Source organism: Spea bombifrons, chromosome 9 (genome assembly GCF_027358695.1).
Source record: "Spea bombifrons isolate aSpeBom1 chromosome 9, aSpeBom1.2.pri, whole genome shotgun sequence".
Lineage (NCBI taxonomy): Eukaryota > Metazoa > Chordata > Amphibia > Anura > Pelobatidae > Spea > Spea bombifrons.
In genome coordinates, this window is record NC_071095.1 from 14,624,978 (window position 1) to 14,649,684 (window position 24,707).

A 24,707-nucleotide genomic window follows, 5' to 3' on the forward strand; every position below is an offset into this window, starting at 1 on the left:
AGACAACACAAGTCAGGTGGCGGTCAGTCGAGGGGGCTTAAGGCTGGTCAGTGTGGGGGGGGGGCTTAAGGCTGGTCAGTGTGGGGGGGGGGGGCTTAAGGCTGGTCGGTGTGGGGGGGGGGGCTTAAGGCTGGCTGGCTGGCTGGCAGGCAGGCAGGGTACTTAAGGCCGGTGGCAGGCAGGCAGGCAGGCATCAGGGGGCTTAAGGCTGGCCGGTGGCAGGCAGGCGGATAAGGCTGGCCGGCAGCAGGCGTCAGGGGGCTTAAGGCTGGCCGGCAGCAGGCGTCAGGGGGCTTAAGGCTGGCCGGCAGCAGGCGTCAGGGGGCTTAAGGCTGGCCGGCAGCAGTCAGGGGGCTTAAGGCTGGTGGCATGGGGCTTAAGGCTGTCTGGCAGCGGGGGCGGTGGATGGGTGTGGAGGTGTGTTTTGGTTGCCCTTTATTCATTTGCTCTCTCTCTCGGTCACTTGGCTGCTTACTTAGTTCATTTTAATTTGTTTTGTTGCAGGCCCACTCCGAGGTCCGAGATCCAGAGCTGTTTGCAAGCAGGGCAGTCGTTGGGCTTTTCACCTCTTCACTGCTGCAGACTGCGGAGCTCAGGTAGGCCTCTTTCTCTCGCCGTAGAGACATTGTTGTGAATCCTGCAGACTACGCCGATTGCTGGGAAAAATCAATTGTTTGTTTCCTAACAGATGTGTGTGTATATAGATGTAGCGCTGTAGATATATAGACATGTATATAGAGGCAGAGCTGCGCATGCACAGATGTCGCTGTAGAGACATTGTTGTGAATCCTGCCGACTACGCCGATTGCTGGGAAAAGTCATTCGTTTGTTTCCTAACAGATGTGTGTGTATATAGATGTAGCGCTGTGGACGTAGCACTGTAGATATATAGATATGTATATAGATCGCAGAGATGTCGATGCAGAGATGTCGATGTAGAGATACGTATGTAGATGTAGAGCTGTAGATATAGATAGATATAGAGATATGTATGTAGAGCTGTGGATGCAGAGATGTCGATGTAGAGATATGTATATAGATGTAGAGCTGTAGACGTAGAGCTGTGGATATATAGATATGTCTATAGATGTGGATATATAGATATAGATACATAGCTGGAGATGTAGAGCTGTAGCTGCAGAGATATGTCTATAGATGTAGGGCTGGTGGATAGATATGTATGTATATATATATATATATATATATATATGTATGTATGTGTATATATGTATATATATATAGATATATATATATATATATATATAGATAGATAGATATATATATATATAGATATATAGATATATAGATAGATAGATATATATATATATAGATATATAGATATATATATATATAGATATATATATATATAGATATATATATATATAGATATATAGATATATATATATATAGATATATAGATATATATATATATAGATATATAGATATATATATATATAGACATATATATCCTGTATGATATGGGTCCGCTGCCTATGTACGTTTTGGGGTGTTTTGTGCACAAAGTCCCGGCCATTCCTGGAAGTCAAATCGGCCGCGGCTCCCGGGAGCCTGCCGCCGGGTAGCGGGGCCCAGCGTTCCTCCCCGAGCTCCCCCGACCTCGCAGGGGCAGCCGCACGGAGCCGCGGCCGCACAAGTTGCTCACGGCCGGCTCGCGCTGTTACTTTGTAAACTAGTATAAGATAAGAGAAATAAATATGAGCATTATGCAATAAATTTTAAAATGTATATGTTACTCTGGGGGGTCTGTAGATGAGGGTCAGAGATGAATCCAAAAGTTCAGTACGTGTCTCATAGACATGAACATGCAGTATGTATCATAAATCTAGACCCAGTCAAATCTCATTGAAGCTCAATTGCCAGAGAGGCAGTTATTTTCCGGTGTGCAAAGCCATTGAGTGGCTTTTGCTATTGGATTGAATCTCCATTTGAACCGTCAGGGACTCAACTTGAGACAACTCATGAAAACCCTTGAAAATCTTGGACGACACACCAAGATCACCAAACTCTCACCTTCGTTTTTCTGGGAGTTACACTTAGTTTTAGTGCTCAGTTTCAATATTAGTAACTTGAACCCTCGTTATGAATTGACTCCTGTGATGTGAAATTGGTGGCAATCCAGTAATATTCAGGGATGTTACCAGTAAGCGTGTACCTGGTTGGGTGACTTAAAATAGAGTTTGAATAACCATTGGTTATCTATTGTTCCCTTCTGTATACATTGTCAGACACTAATAAAAATCTTAATTTGGTTAAAATGTATTGAGCAAACGGATTTCGATCACTCCGATTTACGCATTGCTGTAAATATAGATGCAGCCACATAATAGAGACATTCAAACAATGAATGAACCAGATCATGCTGCAGTAAGAGGTCTCGTTATATATTTTCCTTGGCTATGTCTCTCCAGGACATCCTTCACCAAGAAGGACACATGGACGATGGTGTCACCTTACAGAAGTGTCAGCACGAGGAGTCCCAGGCTGCAAGAATCATTCGTAACACCACAGGCTTATTCAGTCAATTTATCAGGTACAGCTACAGCAGAATAATGAATCTGCCACAAGTAGCTGTAGGGATTAGTAGATGTATATGCAGCAACTTTAGCTTCTACTGTATATTGCGTTGTGTCCAGAGCCGGCCTTAGGTGTTCCCCATCCCAAAAAAAGAAAGTAAAAAAATCTTGTAACAAAACTCACTATCTCATCCCCCTTTATCACTATCTACCACCTCTGCCCCTTCTCACTGCCTTCCACCCTCTGCCCCTTCTCACTGCCTTCCACCCTCTGCCCCTTCTCACTGCCTTCCACCCTCTGCCCCTTCTCACTGCCTTCCACCCTCTGCCCTTTCTCACTGCCACCCCCCTCTACCCCTTCTCACTGCCCCCCCCTTCTACCCCTTCTCACTGCCTTACCCTCCCCCCTCTGCCCCTTCTCACTGCCTTACCCCCCCCCCTCTGCCCCTTCTCACTGCCCCCCCTCTGCCCCTTCTCACTATCTACCCCCTCTCCCTACTTCTCATTATCCTTACTTACCTTGTTGAGTCCTGCGGTGGGAGCGGGAGGCGTCCGTCTTCCCGCTCTAAAGCGGTGCCGGCATTTCATGTTGAGCGCCGGAATATGATGTCGTATTGCGGCGCTGAACATGAAACGCCGGCACCGCGACCGGAGAGTCAGGGGTGCCGAACGGTTGCTGAAAACTTCACGAGCGCCCCTGCCCGGGACTTAAATTAAAACATTGGTGTTTTTTTGTTGTTTTAAAAAAAACTTTATTTAACATGGAGGATGTTAAATAAAGTAAAAGAAACCGATGTTTTATTTTAGTCCCGGGCATGCGCCCCTGTTGCCACGGCGCCCTGCGCGGCCGCACAGGTCGCACACCCCTAAGGCCGGCCCTGGTTGTGTCCTGATGCAAACAGGTAGAATATATTGGAGGCAAGCTTCCTTTTTAATATTTCAGGCATGGCTATCTGCCACCGTTTGCTCATATTTGCTCAGCTTGTAATCATTGATACCATTTAATACGATGGCATAGTTTTCGTCACCAGATTAGTATACATCACACTGTATCCCAGTTTAGATATGGATCCCACCTTATCCCTTGAGAAATTCCTGCATATGTGTGGCCTATATTTGGAGGTCTTGATTGCACACATTGGTGAACAAATTGTCACCAGTCCTTATCACCAAAACATGGAAAAGCTGTCTCCACGGTTGTAAATAAAATCATTTAGAAAAACATGTTAATAAATTGTGGAAGTATAATTACCTGTGAAGACGGGTGCAGCTCACATCTTACGGAAACAAAACACTAAACCCAGGTATTCCTTTTATTAAGTAAATAATGTTTTTACTTCAATAACGTTCATTGGCGTGTTTACCAGCTGATGCTATGTATTATGTTATCACTTAACGTGCGTTGCATATAAAATAAGGTTCACGTCGGACTGCAGATCATCCTATCCGCTCTGGGCGGTAGTGAACAGGGGAAAAGGATGATAACCGGAAATCTTAGTAGGATACATTGTAAATGTAATTGGTTTTCTGCCGTTTTTCATTTCTTAAGTGATTTGGATTCTCTGACGGGAAACAACCGGACGGTCACAGCCCCCATCGCCCTGCCTATTGAGGAGGTAGTTCAAACCCTGCAAGATTTGATTGCTTACTTCCAGGCTCCCGAGGAGGAACTGGAACATGAAGATAAACAGAATAAACTCCGTTCACTAAAGAACCGACAGAACCTGTTCAAAGAGGAGGTACGAGGAGAAGACCCTTTAACAGAGAACATTCTGCTGAACAAATGTATAAAAAATCTTTTAAGATATGCCTTATCAACTCAGCGCCTTTCCCAATACATTGGAGATTACTCTCCAAACTTCATCCTGCTCTACAGATTATAGTAATCAAGTCTTCATCTTTTTGGAAGTGTGATAGGTTCACACCTTTCCTCCCATGTAATGTCTTGAATGAAGTAGCTTCCAGTTTCGGTACCTCTTTTACAAATAAAACAAGAGACACTTCTTTATTTCAAAATTTTATTAAACGTCAGAATGGAATTATTTGTCCGCGGTGCGGACTTAAACTAACTTCAGCACCGCGACACTCAACCTTTAATATTAATATGTTACAAAGTGTCAACTATTATAAACACACAAATTTGACACAATATATATCAATAATTTATTGTCAAAACGAAAGAAACCAATTGTAACCATTAATAACCACTTAATAACCAAATTAATAACCTGCTGGTATGGGCGTGTCCACCTGTATCTCTGCTGGAACTGCCGGCGTCCCCTAGCGCGGCAGTCACATGACCCTACGATTCACAGGGCCGCATGCCCCTGGAGTGTCCTGCACTTACACCTCTGTGCACCACAAGTAACCGCACCTAGATGGTTAACTCCTGCACCGTACCAGCTTAACAAACCAGAGTACCCGGCGAATGCCAAAATTAGGGGAGGGATGGGCGGGAAAAATCTCTTGAAAATAATTGCCCCTATAGGCCACGACCCTTCCTTATATACCCCCCAGGGAGGGTAATTACCCCCTCCCTTCTGGCCCTGCACGTGCCACCAAACTTAACTCTTTCAGTGCCAAAATTTCCGCTTAGTCATGCCTTAACCCCTTAAACCGGCTTGACCATGGGTACCTCATCCGCACTACATTCATGTGGCCCCTCTGTCCAATTCTTTCCCTCCGGGGCTGTTCTTAAAAAGAGGTTATTCTCCACCCTTAGTGTTTGTGTGCGTTTGTGTGTTAAACGTGTGAAAAGCGTTTGTGTATCGGGCACCAGCGTTTGTGTATCGGGCACCAGCGTTTGTGTATCGGGCACCAGCGTTTGTGTATCGGGCACCAGCGTTTGTGTACTCACCTACGTTTGATGTAACATTTGAATAATATTACTATTAATAATGGAGGGATTTGCTTTCATTCTAATACCGGCTCTTATCATGCAAGTAATCCTCCTCTATATGATCTTAGGTTTACCAGGTCTATGCGAAGAGATCCCCCGAAGACGTTCACAGTATACTGAGATCCTTCGGGACTGACTATGTGATCCTAGAGGACAGTATATGCTATGAAAGACGCCACGGACGGGGCTGCCGCCTGCGTGACTTGTTGGATGTCGATAACGGACACGTAAGAACCATGCTAATAAGAGTGTTTTTGGCTCCTTTTTGTTTCATTTCTCTGTGGTTGTAAAGTGTGGTCACCTTCTCTCCACGGGTTTCTCTGTAACAGATCATGGACGGCCCCGGCGATAATGATCCTGATCTGAAGCCCTCACCTCACCCTCGTTTCTGCGATGAAATTAAGAAAGACCTGGCTTCTTACACCAAGTACTTCACCAGAGTGTTTAAGAACAAAACATTTAATGCCTACAGACTTACGAGACAACCTGTTGTAAAGTAACGCGTGGGACCCGCATGGAGCAGCGCATGCCCCGGACCCCCGATCCCCTTTTAAACTCCGCGGGGAGGGAAAGGGATCTTCTGCTGGATCCATGGTCCTTGGACGTATCTGGGATTCTTTTTCAGGGTAAATCAGAATTTTATTGAAATTTTCAAATAATATAGGGAAGGGGTACAGAAAGGAGAAAAAGGGAGGGGAAGGGAGGGGGGGACACAGTCCAAACAAGCGATAAACAGTGCGCCATCGCGCTACAGAGGAAGAGCCATAATAGAGTGCAGCGACAGATCACACTCAGGGACATATGGAGTGCCCGGTCAACTAAGGAACCACAGTCCGAAAACACAACAGGTATGAGCAATCACGTGCACATGACCGGGTATAGCCGTTTCGCGGAGGTCGTGAGCATTTGTGCAACATATGCGGAGAATCGGAGTGTACAGCCCGAAATAACGGTCAGTGCAAGAGCACCCGGGAAAGCCCAAAATGCAAGGGCCCAGAAGCAGCAGAAAGGCGCTGAGCAGACCGGAAGGAAAGGCGGAGAAGGGAAAAAAGGCAAGGAAAGGGAAGGGGGTGACAGGGTAAAGAAGAGGAGAGGGGAGGGAGAACCGGGGGGGGGGAGGAAGAAGAAAAAAAAAAAAAAAAAAAAAAAAAAAAAAAAAAAAAAAAAAAAAAAAGGGGGGGTCACATAAAGATACAACACAAGTACACAGGGAGACAAAGAGGAGGAAGGAAGACAACAGAAACGCAAACGACACAAATTACTCCAGCAAGGGACGGATAGCAGGGTCACTCACGAAAGACAGCCAGTGGAACCACATGGCCTGATACCGCCCCATGCTCCCAGAAGCTATATGATGCAGTTCATCCAGAACCCGAATCTGCTCCACCCTGAGCACCCACTCGGTGAACGTGGGGGGGCTGGGATTCTTTTTCTGCCGTGGCCGGATCTCTTTTTATTGTTTGTTTTATGTGTTTGCGTAGAGCGTGGAGTACCCGGTGAATGTGGACAATCAGACCTCCAGTATTACGGACGCTGCCGCAGCCGCCGCCATCTTTTTTTTGTGGGATTTGAGTGATTTTCCCACCCTTCGGCATAAGAACATTTGCCAAACCTTTCTTTTTGCCGCTGTGCGTTTCACGAGACGTTCCCGGGTAGCAAATCTCGGTGGATATTTTACAGATCATGAGCATTAACCCTTTGTTCCTTAACACGTAAAGGCATTCGCTGAATGTTAGTAAACTTATTACCAAAATGTATTAACCATTTATGTACCTGCATACCTTTTGTTTACATATTTTCTGTATTTTTTGTGTATACACTGGATGTAAAGGGTTAGTTACTGACCAGAAATTATGCAGGAGATTTGACCCAATTGGATTAACTCTTTCATAAATGTATAGCAAATTGGAATGCGGGGTGGGCTGCAAGTCTCATCATCCACACACACACGCATCAGTCTGTGCATTAACCGCATGGTAGCCATTGGCTTGCCCCCGTGATCTTAGCTTACTGGTAAACTTTCAAAGGATGATGGGTGTTGTAGTCCCAATTGGAAAGTAGGCATTTTTATTCTGATGGCCACAGTGCATTAGAGGTCTGGTTAATTAAGGCAAAATTCTGGTCGCAGGTCCCTTTGAGGACATACACTTCATAGGATTTAGGCGATTTAATATTCCACGTGCTGTTGAAGAGGTTTGGAGAAACGCCACGTTTCCACAGGAGCCCCCCGAACGCCGCACGCATCATCAAAAGGGAACCGAAGAGTGCGTCGAGAAATGAGTTTCAGGAGACAAATGTACACCGTTAACCCATTGTGTTATGTGATATAACAGTATCCATTTTTGTGTTTGTTTACATAATAAATTCTTAAAACCTTTCCCTGTGATCAAGTTTTTTTGGTATTTATGCAGTGATTGCTGGTTTTAACTCCTGTATGCAAGTGTATAGTGTGGCCGGTTCCATCCCCGTCGGTGCTGTGGTGTTACAGCGGCTGTGTGCATACGTTAGGTTTTAGAGTGTGAATATAAGTGGAACCTTCAGGCATCATAAGCCCATGGGGAGGAAGAAAGCCCAGTATGAAAGTGTAGTGTTATAGTGGCTGTGTGTGTGTATGTAAGGTTTTAGACCCCGTGATTATGAGTCAGGAGCAGGCAGGCATTATATGTCCATGGGGAGGAAGAAAGCCCAGCTGTCTCGCGGCCTAACAGTTACGTATACCCACCATACACATATAGCAAAGGATCACCGGAGCTGCTTATAAATGTGAACTCCACTGTGTAGGTAGAAACAGTGAATATATAAAAAGCTCTCAATGAGAGAGACCGGGGAAACAGAGGAGTGAGTGGGTACTCACCGGATACAAACGTATCACGCTCAATCATGAATGAAAAGAAAGTAGAAAACTCAGCCAGGATAATAGTCTTTATTTCTGGAAACACCAACCAGTTTCGGTGTGAACAAACGCCCTTATCAAGGGGAAACATGACCCACCATACACAGAAATGCTGGTTCGGGGGCCCCCTTGTATATAGTGTTATAGTGGCTGTGTGTATATGTTAAGGTTTTAGCAGTGCATGTGATTATATTTGAGTCAGGGGCATGAAGGTGTCAAATATATACATTTCCAGTTGTCTCGTGGCCTAGCGGTTGGGGATGGTGTCATATAATTGGTCATGTGATCAGAGGGGTGTGTTCTTGAAACAGAGTCTGATATAGGGGCAATGCAGGGACCTCAAAAGCAGAACTCCATGATATACTCTGATCGGAACAATATCATAAGAAACCGTCTGGACTTAAGGACTTAAGGTGAGAGGGGATGCAGAGTGTGGAGATGCAGAGTGATGGCGAGAGGGGATGCAGAGTGTGGAGATGCAGAGTGTGTGTGTGCGCGAGAGAGAGAGGACGCAGAGTGAGTGTCTGTGCGCACGCGAGAGGGGGGAAACAGATTGAGCGCAGTGTGTGAGGTGGCGCAAAATGTGAGGGGGCACAGAGTGTGGGCAAGAGTAGAGTTTGAAGATGCACACTGCGGGCAAGAGGGGATATAGAGTGTGAGCGAGAAGGAATGTTGAGTGTGAGCTTGAGGGGCCGAAGAGTGCTGGCGAGAGGGGATGCAGAGTGTGAGGACGCAGAACGTGGGCGAGAGAGGATGCAGAGTGTGAGTATGGAGACTCAGAGTGTTTGCGCTGAGGGGACGCGGAGAGTGCGAGGAGGGTCGCCGAGTGTGAGAGCTCCTGAGGAGGGTCGCCGAGTGTGAGAGCTCCTGAGGAGGGACGCAGAGTGTGAGAGCTCCTGGGGAGGGACGCAGAGTGTGAGAGCTCCTGAGGAGGGACGCAGGGTGTGAGAGCTTCTGAGGAGGGACCCAGAGTGTGAGAGCTCCTGAGGAGGGATGCAGAGTGTGAGAGCTCCTGAGGCGGGACGCCGAGTGGGAGAGCTCCTGAGGAGGGACGCAGAGTGTGAGAGCTCCTGAGGAGGGACGCAGAGTGTGAGAGCTCCTGGGGAGGGACGCAGAGTGTGAGAGCTCCTGAGGAGGGACGCAGGGTGTGAGAGCTTCTGAGGAGGGACCCAGAGTGTGAGAGCTCCTGAGGAGGGATGCAGAGTGTGAGAGCTCCTGAGGCGGGACGCCGAGTGGGAGAGCTCCTGAGGAGGGACGCAGAGTGTGAGAGCTCCTGAGGAGGGATGCAGAGTTACATAGTATGTCCACACGACGGCGCCAAAGTATAACAAATTCCAACTTAATATTGTTAATGGAACCGTCATGCGTACCAGTGACCAGCAGGGGTCAGCATTTTCATGACAGTTATATATGATATATTTGGGCCTTGCTGCCCTCTGGTGAGGATGGATGATTATTGCACCGAGAGAAGCTTCTGGTAAAAGAAATAGTGAGTGTGTTCTTCATGCAGCATACAGATTATGGAAACAATAACATCACAGGGTAAATCAGACTCCATTAAATATATATGTATTCATAGGTTGTCATGCAGTATATGGTGTAATACAGTACATGATGCCGCCAAAGGATAACAAATCCTAACTTCATACCATTTAACCTGACATGTAATTACATAGTATGTCCACACGACGGCGCCAAAGTATAACAAATTCCAACTTAATATTGTTAATGGAACCGTCATGCACACCAGTGACCAGCAGGGGTCAGCATTTTCATGACAGTTACATATGATATATTTGGGCCTTGCTGCCCTCTGGTGGAGATGGATGATTATTGCACCGAGAGAAGCTTCTGGTAAAAGAAATAGTGAGTGTGTTCTTCATGCAGCATACAGATTATGGAAACAATAACATCACAGGGTAAATCAGACTCCATTAAATATATATGTATTCATAGGTTGTCATGCAGTATATGGTGTAATACAGTACATGATGCCGCCAAAGGATAACAAATCCTAACTTCACACCATTTAACCTGACATGTAATTACATAGTATGTCCACACGACGGCGCCAAAGTATAACAAATTCCAATTTAATATTGTTAATGGAACCGTCATGCAAACCAGTGACCAGCAGGGGTCAGCATTTTCATGACATGCAATTATATATGATATATTTGGGCCTTGCTGCCCTCTGGTGAGGATGGATGATTATTGCACCGAGAGAAGCTTCTGGTAAAAGAAATAGTGAGTGTGTTCTTCATGCAGCATACAGATTATGGAAACAATAACATCACAGGGTAAATCAGACTCCATTAAATATATATGTATTCATAGGTTGTCATGCAGTATATGGTGTAATACAGTACATGATGCCGCCAAAGGATAACAAATCCTAACTTCATACCATTTAACCTGACATGTAATTACATAGTATGTCCACACGACGGCGCCAAAGTATAACAAATTCCAACTTAATATTGTTAATGGAACCGTCATGCACACCAGTGACCAGCAGGGGTCAGCATTTTCATGACAGTTACATATGATATATTTGGGCCTTGCTGCCCTCTGGTGGAGATGGATGATTATTGCACCGAGAGAAGCTTCTGGTAAAAGAAATAGTGAGTGTGTTCTTCATGCAGCATACAGATTATGGAAACAATAACATCACAGGGTAAATCAGACTCCATTAAATATATATGTATTCATAGGTTGTCATGCAGTATATGGTGTAATACAGTACATGATGCCGCCAAAGGATAACAAATCCTAACTTCACACCATTTAACCTGACATGTAATTACATAGTATGTCCACACGACGGCGCCAAAGTATAACAAATTCCAATTTAATATTGTTAATGGAACCGTCATGCAAACCAGTGACCAGCAGGGGTCAGCATTTTCATGACATGCAATTATATATGATATATTTGGGCCTTGCTGCCCTCTGGTGAGGATGGATGATTATTGCACCGAGAGAAGCTTCTGGTAAAAGAAATAGTGAGTGTGTTCTTCATGCAGCATACAGATTATGGAAACAATAACATCACAGGGTAAATCAGACTCCATTAAATATATATGTATTCATAGGTTGTCATGCAGTATATGGTGTAATACAGTACATGATGCCGCCAAAGGATAACAAATCCTAACTTCATACCATTTAACCTGACATGTAATTACATAGTATGTCCACACGACGGCGCCAAAGTATAACAAATTCCAACTTAATATTGTTAATGGAACCGTCATGCACACCAGTGACCAGCAGGGGTCAGCATTTTCATGACATGCAATTATATATGATATATTTGGGCCTTGCTGCCCTCTGGTGGAGATGGATGATTATTGCACCGAGAGAAGCTTCTGGTAAAAGAAATAGTGAGTGTGTTCTTCATGCAGCATACTGAATATGGAAACAATAACATCATGGGGTAAATCAGACTCCACATATGTATATAGGTTCATATGTATATATGTATATGTATACATATCATAGGTTCATTGCTGCCCTGTGGTGGGGATGGATAATCATTGCACAGAGAGAAGCTGCTGGTTAATGAAATGCATCTGCAACAAATGCAATAAACGCCACTGCAGGTGACATGAAGGGTCCTGATGTCGGTTTATATTATTATCATCTTGTATTTATATAGCGCAAACACTGTATGCAGCGTTTCTTACAATGCATATATTCAAGGGGTCTGACAAGACTAGAAATGACAGACTGAGACAAACCCATACATTTGGTGGAGAGCCCTGCCCATATTACCTGCCATGGAGAAAGGTCACTTCTCTAGCGAGGTTAACTCTTAAATCCAGAGTTAAGCTCAGGATCGCCCCTGCTGTTACTCAGATTCTCAGAGTACCTCTTTATTAAGGAGTCCCACGTGAACATGCACTCAGTAACACAGAAGACACCGTGACGTTGCATGATTTTTATTTTACATGAATGATTTTCTACAACATACAATACTTAGAATGTTAGCACTGAGCCCGAACAGCAACGGCGGTACAGATTTTAACAGAGGGAGCCGGGTTCGAGCGGGGATGGGGCTGATTTTTGCAATGTCCCAATAGGAGGGATGGATTCGGCTCAATGTATCCGTCACATTTCTAGAGACGCGTGTAATCTGGTGTAAACCAGTGGAAGTAGTCACACTCCATGTATTGGAAGAAACTGGTCTGCCAAAGCAGCATTTGACTACCATGCGTGAAACAAGAGATCCACGGAATCAACCCCTTCACTGCTGGACGGAACCCCTGCTGTATATTACTGGAGGTGGTGAGTGGGGTTGATGTTTTCCCGTGGCCTGCGCAGACGAGTCCTTCCCTCCTCCTTTTCCATCCATCAATTCACATACCTGCTGCACCCATTCGCTGGCCTTTAGACCCTTATCTGCCGCTTCCTGCAAATCGACACAACGCAAATTAAAGAAGCCCCAGAAAGCTCGCTGCTTGGCAAGCCCATAAGTCTAATAAATGCCTTATAGTAGAACTCGGAAAAGAGATGAGAATTCAAAGAGATGAGCCTATAACCTGAGGCACCTGACACAAACACCTAATCTTCCCGGCATCGTTATCTACAGTAAAGATAATGGCTGCAGTGTTTGGCGACTGAGGGGGGTTTAAAACAGGAGGATCCAGGTCCCCTGCATCGCTGCGGGGGTTCTGGATCTTAGTCTCATAGTCAAACCTATTTGAGGTCTGATTATAAGACGACCCCGATTTTAAGACGAGGGGTGTTTTTCAGAGCATTTTCTCTTGAAAAAACCTCGTCTCATAATCGAGCAAATACGGGTATTTTTTTTTTTTTAAAAATACAAACTGGGCCGAAAGGGTTAAACCCTGTGTTTCATGCTGTTGTGATGCAGCATCTGAGATGTTTGCCGCTCGCTTATATGTCTTTAACGATACGATTGTGTTTGCCTTGCGATGGGCCGCACGCCTCTGTGGCACACAGAGGGTTAATATTGTAGCGCTGTTTACTCTTTGTGCAGAGTTTATGTCCATGTTCTGGGGTTTGATTCGCTCGCTGGGCCGTGGCGTGCCGGTTACCCTCTCATGTGTGTAAAGCTGATCGTTCCAAGTTCTTGGTGCTGATATGTTGTATATATTGTGTATATAAGTAATAATAATAATAGTAATCATGCCGTCTGCCATTTTTGTTTGCTATGTGTTATTTAAAGCCTCCCGCACGCCCCTAGATGCCCCTCGGTTCTCTGCCGTGTTCTGGACGTTCTGTGTTTAATTGCCCGGATAATTCTGACTTCGTGCAACAAATGTGATAAGGATTTGGCTCTTTATATCGTAACTTTATATCTGCATATCTGCGTCTTTATATTATAACTTTATATCTGCATATCTGCGTCTTTATATCATAACTTTATATCTGCAGATCTGTGTCTTTATATTATAACTTTATATCTGCAGATCCGTGTCTTTATATTATAACTTTATATCTGCATATCTGCGTCTTTATATTATAACTTTATATCTGCAGATCTGCGTCTTTATATTATAACTTTATATCTGCAGATCTGTGTCTTTATATTATAACTTTATATCTGCAGATCTGCGTCTTTATATTATAACTTTATATCTGCAGATCTGTGTCTTTATATTATAACTTTAGATCTGCAGATCTGTTTCTTTATATTATAACTTTATATCTGCAGATCTGTGTCTTTATATTATAACTTTATATCTGCAGATCTGCGTCTTTATATTATAACTTTATATCTGCAGATCTGTGTCTTTATATTATAACTTTATATCTGCGGATCTGTGTCTTTATATTATAACTTTATATCTGCAGATCTGTGTCTTTATATTATAACTTTATATCTGCAGATCTGCGTCTTTATATTATAACTTTATAGCTGCAGATCTGCGTCTTTATATTATAACTTTATATCTGCGGATCTGTGTCTTTATATTATAATTTTATATCTGCAGATCTGCGTCTTTATATTATAACTTTGTATCTGCAGATCTGCGTCTTTATATTATAACTTTGTATCTGCAGATCTGTATAATAATGCACCGATACTGGATGCAAGAAATCCGCTTTGGAATGTTGATAAATTGATTGAGTAATTGGAGGGAAAGGGACCGGGGAGGAAAAACTGGGAGCGTACAAGGGGTCCGCCTGCCCGCGTACCCGCTGCCATTGCACGCGTACCCGCTGCCATTGCACGCGTACCCGCTGCCATTGCACGCGTACCCGCTGCCATTGCACGCGTACCCGCTGCCATTGCACGCGTACCCGCTGCCATTGCGCTCCTGCCCGCATACCCGCTGCCATTGCGCGCCTGCCCGCATACCCGCTGCCATTGCGCGCCTGCCCACGGACCCGCTGCCCCTGCGTGCCGCTGCGCCTGCCCGCGTACAAGCTGCTCCATGTTGATGGCAGCTATAGGGTACAAGTTGGGTTTCAAATGGTTCCTATTGTCCTACAGCATCTAGCCTGTTGGCTGGTGAGATTATGTGAATGATGTAGACAAACCCTACAGCTGCTGCGGATCTTCTTTGGAAGCTAAGAGGTTGATGGCGGCAGTGGGCTACAAGTCGGGTTTCTCAGGATCTGCAGCAGTTATGAGCTTTACAAAGAGGATGGTTGATGACGGACAGTTCTGCTTGAGTTTGCATGAGCTCTGAGGTCTTTATGGATACCCCACGTTGACTTCGCCGAGTGGGATTGTAGATTTCATTGCCGTAGATATCATCGGATCTATTTCCACGCGGAGGAAAGATGAGGGTTATCTAAAGCCTGATTTGTGGTCTAAAAGCTGGCAGCCAATCTCAATGTGTAGCCCATTCGGAGAGGTAATAAACTGTAATGCCCCTCAATAAATAGTGCTTGAGAATAACTCCCCGGGGTATCATACACCAAAGACTGCATCGTACAAATGGCATCGTAAGCGGCTTCCGGCTCTACGAGTCATTACGTTTGCCACATATTATTTAGCCGAACGCTCACAGATCTTGCTAAGCTCCTATAGAAGCAGATGGGCTATGTCACTCTTCCTCGGAATCTCTCACACTGACAGTTTTAAGAGCCGGCCTCCAGATCTTTCCTTTGATAATTTTAATGGAAAAAATGTTGTGTCCAGTAGGTTTCTGCGTAGAAATATCTGCTAATGTTTCCAAAGGTTCCTATAATACATTGTAATACATTGCGGTTCATCAGGTCTCTCCCAACGAAGGCTTGAGAGTTTGTCCCAATCCATAAATGAAAGGCGACTGCATAGACTTCATTCTATAACTTCTTTGCCAGGGCCGGTGAGAAGACCAGTAGGTTTGGTGTTGGCCGAGCCTCGGGGTAGGAGGTAGCACTGAATGGGTCTCTTGGCAGCGTTTCTCTGTTTTCCAGATACAGAACGTTTGTATCGGAGGAAGCGGCTCCCAACACCCTGGTTGCCACCGTACATGCCTTTGATCCAGATGGAGATCATGTGACTTACAACATTTCGGAAGGAAATAAAGAAGGGAGCTTTATTATTGATTCCGAGAAAGGTACGTAGAGCTATATTTTGTATACATCCATAACTACCCCCCCAATGCCACCGATGCTTTTTACAGAGACCTGACGATTTCTCAAATATTCTGCTACATAAAGAAGAAAATTAGTCATCGAGATAAAATCGAGTTCCTCACCAGAATTCCGTCACAGTAACTATAACTTGAAGTTCCTAAATAGTTGAGTAGGGGGATCGCTTACCCTGGGTTAAGGATTTGTAACAATGGAACTGATTTATCCTCAAACCATTTAACAGGGATAATCCGTCTTGGTTCTAACCTGCTTCCAAAGCATCATGGAGCCGAGTATGTTCTGTATGTGACCGCCACAGATGACAATGCTTCGGGGGATCCTCACAGCCTCACCGGCACGAGTACGGTCGCCGTGAGAGTCGATGACGTCAACCAGAACAAGCCCGTCTTCCATCAGGTACCTCATACATTAACTCCAGAAAACCGCTTAGGAGAATAATCCCTTACTGAACGCCAACGAACTAAAGCCGCGTTAGAACTGTCCTTGGCTCCAAGATGTAGCCAGATCCTAAAAGAAATGTGTGGATTTAACATTATTTCCAGTGTGCCCAGTACCGTCACCACGCCGTAGTCCTGGAGAACCAGCCCCCAGGAATGTTTGTGCTGCAAGTGGAGGCGAAAGACGCAGACGTTGGCGTCAACGGTCAAGTGAAGTACGGGGTCGTTCATTGCGAGGGCTCTCTTCCTGCATTCAGCATCCATCAGGACACAGGTGCCACCGCCTCCTATACCTTAAAGCCCTTTAAACATTGCATGGAGAGAAGGGCTGCGGCACGGAGACCGAGGACACACTTTCCTCCCGGTGTATTTGTGTTCTAGGTTTTTAATATGCTTTTTGCTGGATTGGTGTATACGCTTCTAGCCTTCTACCCCAGGGTCAACAGAGGTGACATCATGGAGCTTCATTTGATTCTGTTAAAACCAGTGGGTCAGATAGGCTCGGTGATGCAGGTTTTAACCATGGTTGTAGGTCATGTTAATCAGCCAAGCTTTTTTTTCTCAAAAGCTTATGAGAAAATGTTCTTCACGTGTTATAGCAGGAATTGCCAGTCACATCGCCTCCGTGCTTTCTTTAACACGTTTCCCACGCAGGAGTCCTGACAACCCCTCAGAGCTTTGATCGGGAGAAGCAGAAAGAGTTCCCCGTCACCATCAAAGCCACAGACCAGGGGGCCGAGCCTCTCATAGGGCTGTGCCAGATCAACATACAGATCCAGGACCAAAATGACAACGACCCCAGCTTTGAGAACAACCACTACGAATGTAATTGAGTCTCCGTGGGTAGAGTATGAGATCTCTACAAGCACCAAGTCCCCATCATGTTCTTCTGTCCTCTTCTAATTATAGCTTTAAGTGGAATTCAGCGTTAAGAGTCTTCCTAGATCTGCTGGTCCACAAGAGCTTGGCCAGCACGCCCAGGGGGTATTTGGGACCCCAGTGAACAACATAGAATTCAAATGTTTCCATTCTTGTCCCAGATTTCCTGAGAGAAGATGCTGCCGTGGGAAGCTGCTTCCTCCGCGTTGCGGCCCGTGATGACGATTATGGCGTGAATGGAACGATCACGTACTCCGTGTCTGGAGAGGAACCAGTGGCCTTCAGCATTAACACCTCTACGGGGTGGCTTTATGTTCGCCAGCCAATATCTCGGGTAACGTAGCAAGCGTTTACATACCGTGTTTAGAGAACCAACTTACATTTCAACAAGCGAAAATATCGCGGGGTCACCTTCTGACCCCAGACCCCTTCATACAATATGATTTATAGTAGGATTGTAAGCCACTATATATATAATGCAATAATAAGATATGGCGCACTTGTATCTCTCTTTTGTTCCTAATATTAAGTAACCGGTTTAATGTACATATTGCAAAACTACAATGTATCTCTTATGACAGCGAGTAGCTTTGTGTTTGGATATTTCAACTTTCTGCTTTGCAAACACAGCTGGTGGCTTTTTAAGTGGGAACGTAACGGGGCTTTTTGGATAGTTTTAAGGCATTGTCAAGCTGTCATGTTTGCTTTTTCTGAAATCAAAAGTCTCTACGGACAGGCGACGACATCTGGACACTGATTGGAAGGCCCCCGTGTGAGTCCCCGAGGTTACCGCTAAATGAGACTCTCCATTGCAGAATGCCAGCTGTTTGCTGGGAGTCGTCCACTGTCTTTTTTTTTTACGTGCCTCTGGTTAGCTCTGTAATTGGAAATCGGTTGGGTGATAGAATGAAAAACCCTCTAGGACAAGTACCATACAACTAATTAACACTTTGAGTACCAGAGTATGTGAGTGGTGCATGAAACTCCTCAACCATCTGTCACTCACAGCTTTTAAATCAATTGGGAGAGCATTTTTGGGTTTGTTTTTTTTGTCGGGGAGGTTGCTGAATGGAGACGGTTTAAGTGAATGTAATTAATTTTTTTGTCTTAACCTTTTTTTTCCCCATCAGAAATCATTAATAACACTAGAGGTCACGGCCGCGGACGGAGGAAATAGAAGCACGCAGGTGGAAGTAGCCGTTCGAAGATGCTCAGAATCAGCCTCCGGTCTGGGAAAAAGAAAGATATGACCTGGTGATTCCGGAAAATACCATGAGAGATACGCCTGTTGTGGTAAGACGTGACCTCTGACCTGGAAACCAGTGGAATTTTTCCACCCGTCGGTGGGAACTGTACAATGCTTTCAGCCATTGGTTGGGCACCTTACAATGCTTCCAGCCGTTGGTAGGAGTCATAGAAGGATTCCGCCCATTGGTGTATGATCTCATTTGAAGATGGATTTCTCCCTCATGCCCGGCTACCAGGGATCATACCCATCTAGACATCTGCTTCCCGTTAGGCCTGATATGAAGCTAGTGAGAGGGAACGGGGTATGGAGACATCACCTCTAAGGAGCCTTAATCACCCTTCTAATGTCTGTCATTTCCGAGTGGACTTCCTGCTGTTGAGGGCTTCTTTTTACTGTAATTTACTGTTAATTACACAATGTTCTGCCATTCCTACAGACCGTTAAAGCTTCCTCACTGCTGGGAGACCCTCGTGTGACGTACAATTTAGAGGAAGGATTGGTACCGGAGACTAACATGCCCGTTCGTTTCTACCTGACGGTAAATCGAGAAGAAGGCTCTGCCTCCGTTCTTGTAGCTGAACCTTTAGATCATGAAACAACCAGGACTTTTATCCTGAGGATCCAAGCTCAGACCGTTGCTGCTGTGCCATTGGCTGCCTTCACTACGGTGTACATTAACATTACAGGTAGAATCTCCGGATATCGATTCTGTGCCTGCGCTGCTAGAAGAGCAAATGTGAAGCCGGACTTGTTTATATTGCAGATGTGAATGACAATGTGCCCTTCTTTACGTCGTCCATATATGAGGCCACCGTTACAGAAGGCCTTGAATTGGGAACATTTGTGCTCCGGGTGTCTGCATCTGACCAAGCTCTCGGACTGAATGGAGAGGTGAGTTCATACGTGAAACCTCATCACACGCACACTCTGACTCCTATAGCTCTGTGCTCCTGGGTATACTAAATGCGGTACCAACTTATAAAATCTGCACCCATTGACGCATGTTCTTCAGATATCCCTGGTCCTTCTAGCCATAGCATATATTCCTGTAATTTGCACATGTAAAACAATGTGCTTTATGGCCATACCAATCCGTAGGACAGGACCATACCAATCCGTAGGACAGGGGCATATCAATCTGTAGGAGAGGGGCATATCAATCTGTAGGAGAGGGGCATATCAATCTGTAGGAGAGGGACATACCAATCCGTAGGACAGGGGCATATCAATCTGTAAGACAGGGCCATACCAATCTGTAAAACAGGACCATACCAGTCTGTAAGACAGGGCCATACCAATCTGTAGGACAGGGGCATACCAAGCTGTAAGACAGGGCCATACCAATCAGCAGGACAGGGTCATACCAATCAGCAGGACAGGGCCATACCAATCAGCAGGACAGGGCCATACCGATCCATGGGACAAGGCCATAACATTTCATAGCATAGTGCCATACCTATCAAGAGGACAGGGGTGCATACCAGTTTATAGCACAGGGCCATTACGATTCATGGGACAGGGCAATACTGATTCATAGGATCAGGCCATACTGGTTCAAAGGACAGGGGTGTATACCAATTCATAGCACAGGACCATACCGATCCATAGGAGAGGGGTGTATACCAGTTCATAGTACAGGGCCATACTGATTATGGCACGTTAATTAGAGTTACTGATGCCACATAGGGGGGTTTTCTCGCCTGATAACACTGTCTGGTGTTAGGGCCAGATTGTTGATTGTCGAGGGGTCACGTGTCAGTTAAAGCCACAAATAAATAATAAAGAGAAATTAAATTGGTTCGCGGCAGAGCAGACAGACCTTTTGCTCATCGGATCGCAGCATTTCCTGCGCACCGGCATTACTGTTACGTTAATAATATATGTAGTCCTGGCAGAACATGTTCGGTAAAAGCTTCCAGGCCTTTGCAACAAAGAGCATTAGTGGTTTTCCAATTCTGGTGAGGCTAATATGGGGTTTATTTTGGCACAGTGGCCTTACTGCTCAACCGAAATGCAGCATACATCCCAAGATCTATTCCTAAATAGTTGCCCACAACCATCCCCACCCCAAGGTCCTGCCGAGATACCCATAGCCCTCCCTACCCCAAGGTCTGATCCTGCGAAGTTGCCCACAAACCACCCCAATGTATGTTCACAAAGCAGTGCCCATAGCCCATAGCCCATAAAACCTCAATGCCTCATCCTGCTGAGGTGCTCATAGCCCTTCATACCCCAATGTCTGATCCTGCTGAGATGCCCATAGCCCTTCATACCCCAACGTCTGATCCTGCTGAGATATCCATACCCCTCCATACCCCAACGTCTGATCCTGCTGAGATGCCCATAGCCCTTCATACCCCAACGTCTGATCCTGCTGAGATACCTATACCCCTTCATACCCCAACGTCTGATCCTGCTGAGATACCCATACCCCTCCATACCCCAAGGTCTGATCCTGCTGAGATGCCCATGTTACGTTGGTAACTCTCAGCCCTGTTACCTCCTCACCTTTTAAATATTTAGGGTTGGGCACACCTTTCAACATGTAAAGAACAGCCCCGGAGGGAAAGAATTGGACAAAGGGGCCACATGAATGTGTGCGGACGAGGTACCCTTGGTCAAGCCTGTTTAAAGGGTTAAGGCATGACTAAGCTAAAATTTGCCGCTGAAAACTGAGCTATCTGGTGGCAGGTGCAGGGCCAGAGGGGGAGGGGGTAATTAGTTAATTACCCTCCCTAGGGGGGTATATAAGGAAGGGTCGTGGCCTATAGTGGCAACCATTTTCAGAAAAATTTTCCCACCCATCCCTCCCCTGTTTTTGGCATTTTGCCGGGTATTCTGGTTTTAAGCTGGTACGGTGCAGGAGTTAACCATCTAGGTATGGTTATTTGTGGTGCACAGAGGTGTAAGTGCAGGACACTCCAGGGGCATGCGCCCCTGTGAATCGTATGGTCATGTGACTGCCGCGCTGGGGACGCCGGCAGTTCCAGCAGGGATACAGGTGGACACGCCCATACCAGCAGGTTACTTATTTGTTTATTCGGTTATTAAGTGGTTATTAAATGGTTACAATTGGTTATGTTTGCTTTCATTTTACAATAAATTATTGATTTTATTGTGTCAAATTTGTTGGTTGAATAATATTTGACACTGTGTAACATATAATAAAAGTTTAGTGTCGCGGTGCTGAAGTTATTTTAGTCCGCACCGCGGACAAATAATTCCATATCTGACGTTTAATAAAATTTTGAAATAAAGAAGTGTTTCTTGTTTTTATTTATAAGAGAGGTACCGAAACTGGACGCTACTACATTCAAGAAACCCCGGGATTAACTCATGCAGTTCTGTTCGTATAAAATGACTTTAAACTGCCGGAAGCTTATGCAAATCATGTCACTTTTTGTGTATTTAAATTAAGTTATGCGCAAAAAACGAAATGTATTCTTTTATGCAATGCTAATGAAATTCACTAATATCATGAATTTATAATGGTGTTCAGGAGGATCTACGTCCTAACGCTCCTCTGAAGAGCAGCACGGTTTGCAAATGAGAACAAATTAACCCCAATAAAATGCGTTATTGGGGCGATTGGGGCAGAAATAATTTTTTTTTTAAATGAGCCATTGACATGGGGCATCAGTTATACTCGTGTTATCCATTGAATTCCCGTCCACATTCATCTCATCTTCAAGAGCTTTGGAATAACGCGGCTGTATAAGTTGTTTCCGAGCCGCAGGGTCTGTCCGCGGATTGTCTGCATATTAGTTTATATTTAACGTGCAGGCGGACAGTTTAAGGAATTGCGGCTGACAGAAGCGCCTCTGTGAAGTATTTTAATCTCCTGCCTCTCGTCTCTGCAGACTCGGCGTACGTGCGCGTTTTCATCAGCGATGTTAATGATAACCAGCCGGCCTTCGCTCAGCGTGCTTACCACGTTAACGTGCAGGAAGACCAGGACGTGGGATCCATTGCTGCCCTTGTCAGTGCCACTGATCTTGACGAAGGTGAAATAAGTGTGACCGAGTTGTAAGAGAGTTACAGAGCTCTGCCCCAAAGAGTTATAAATGTAGAAATGTGACCAAGTATAGTTCAGCTGGGTCTAGGAATGTGACCAAGTGTAGTTCAACTGGGTCTAGGAATGTGACCAAGGATAGTTCAACTGATACCCCTAGACCAGGGGTTTCCACCCCTAGTTCTCAAAAGAGTAAAGAATGGTAATAAACTGATTTTTTGCACCAAGAAGAAATTGCTAATCTACATAAAGTCCATGTTACGGAAGTTTGGTGAGCAAAGGAATTATCAGTAACTAGTAATAGCTCATTCCTGTGCTTATCAGTAATGCGGATCATTCATTTGACTCGACATACAAGTCATTCCGTTTAAAGGGAAGCTGTTTGGTTTGGAAGAAGCTCTCGGAATGTTTGTTTATGTTACGGGGATGAATGCAAAGATCCGCTATCAGATCACAGCTGGGAATAACGGGGGAGCCCTGGATGTAGACCCAGAAACCGGCGCTGTCTTCATTTTCCAGCCACTGAATTACGAGGAGGTGCCGGTCTATGAACTCACTGTGCTGGCGTCGGACGGGAAGTGGGAAGATTATACCACGGTCATGATCAACGTGTTGAACAAAAATGATGAGGCTCCGGTTTTCTCGCAGAACGAGTACCAACGTCACATAATGGAAGAACTGTCACACTTACCGGTTTTGGTACTGGTACTTTGAACATGTTTCCAGAATTTGTTTGACTTCATCTTCCTTATAACTCTCAGAACAAGGGGGTTAGGGGTATTCTTCAAATGTTCTTGGCCAATAATAACAATACCACTGTGTTTACTCTTTGACGTATGTCAAGGTTTCTGCTGTAGACCCAGATGACCGAGAACAAGGAACCATGAAGTATTCTCTGCATGGAAGCGGAGCAGGTAATGTTTTTACCATAAATGAAAGGACAGGAGGAATATTTGCCCAAAAGCCTCTGGATCGCGAGGAACACGCTCTCTGGAGGTTTGTGGTTCTTGCCACAGATGAAAAAGGAGATAGCCTCACAGGATTTGCCGATGTGATCATTTATGCAGATGATGTGAATGACCACGTACCGCATTTCATCTGCGAGAGAAACACCTGCAGTGGAGATGTGCTGGAAAACGCTCCTGCCAACGCGTCCGTCATGGAGATGAGTGCAGTTGAACCAAGGGTTCCAATGCTATTCTGACTTACTCCATCGTTAACAATCCCCTGGATTTGCTTAACCGAAGCATCTTCGGCATAGACTCCACCACCGGTGTTATTTACACAGCCCTCGGGAACCCAGACCGTGAAGAGACAGATACTTACTTTCTTCTTATTGAAGTTGAAGATGGCGGAGGAATGAGTTCCACCGGTACGGCAACTATTCATGTTCTAGATATAAACGATCACCCAGGATACGTGGCATGCTACCGTCTGGGAGACAAGTGAAATCAACTATAACGTCCTTCAGGTGGTGGCAGTAGATGAAGATGACGGAGAAAACGCTTTATTGCCATTTAGCATCGTTGGAGGAGACCCAGGCCACGCATTCACTATTGAAAGCAACCAAAAGGAGAAACACGCGATAATTAAACTTAATAAGAAGCTGGATTATGAGATCCCTGAGGAACGGAGATTTAACCTTACCATCGAGGTCCGGGACTGTGATTTTTCTTTAGTTTCCCACTGCCTGATCCGAATTAAATGGACAGTTTGTTTATGGCATTCACGCGGAGTCTGATGTCTTCGGTCAGTTTTATGTTGACCAAAGTGGGGCTGTCAAAGTGGTGAAAGCCCTAGACCGGGAGGTGACTTCCCAATACCTCCTGGTCATTGTAGCTTCAGACCGGGGTATCCCAGTTCAAACAGGAAGCGCAACTGTCATTCTAGACCTTCTGGATGTTAACGACAACGGGCCAGCATTGGCTGCTCTGTACAAACCTATTGTTTGGGAAAACATTGTAAGTGAGTAGCCTCAATAGTCTCTTCTCTGCTGTTGTGACCAGTATTGTAGCTATTAATTATATCTTTACGTTCTCTGTCCCAGATGCATTATTTTACATGTTTTGGCTCCAAGTCTTTAATAACCCTTCCTATCCCCCCCCCCCCGAACATCAGTTTGGTTATACGTACGTTCTCTTGATAAAGAGGCAGGAATAATGTTTGTTTTTAAATTGAGTATAGAGACCCACGGCGAATGGTGGCTGTAAGATAAAGGTCGTTCTAGACACGTCATTTTTTGCT

The 24,707-nt window shown here is 45.1% G+C and overlaps 1 long non-coding RNA gene and 1 pseudogene across 1 annotated transcript; one reads left to right on the forward strand and one right to left on the reverse strand.

Moving 5' to 3' along the window:
* Positions 1 to 12,682: 12,682 nt before the first annotated feature.
* LOC128504264 (uncharacterized) lies at positions 12,683 to 12,936 on the reverse strand. Its single transcript, XR_008355451.1, has 2 exons — positions 12,871 to 12,936; positions 12,683 to 12,740 (listed from the first exon to the last, which is right to left on the reverse strand). It is a non-coding gene; the product is annotated as an uncharacterized LOC128504264 (long non-coding RNA).
* Positions 12,937 to 15,242: 2,306 nt separating this feature from the next.
* On the forward strand, positions 15,243 to 24,436 carry LOC128504294 (neural-cadherin-like; annotated as a pseudogene).
* Positions 24,437 to 24,707: the final 271 nt, after the last annotated feature.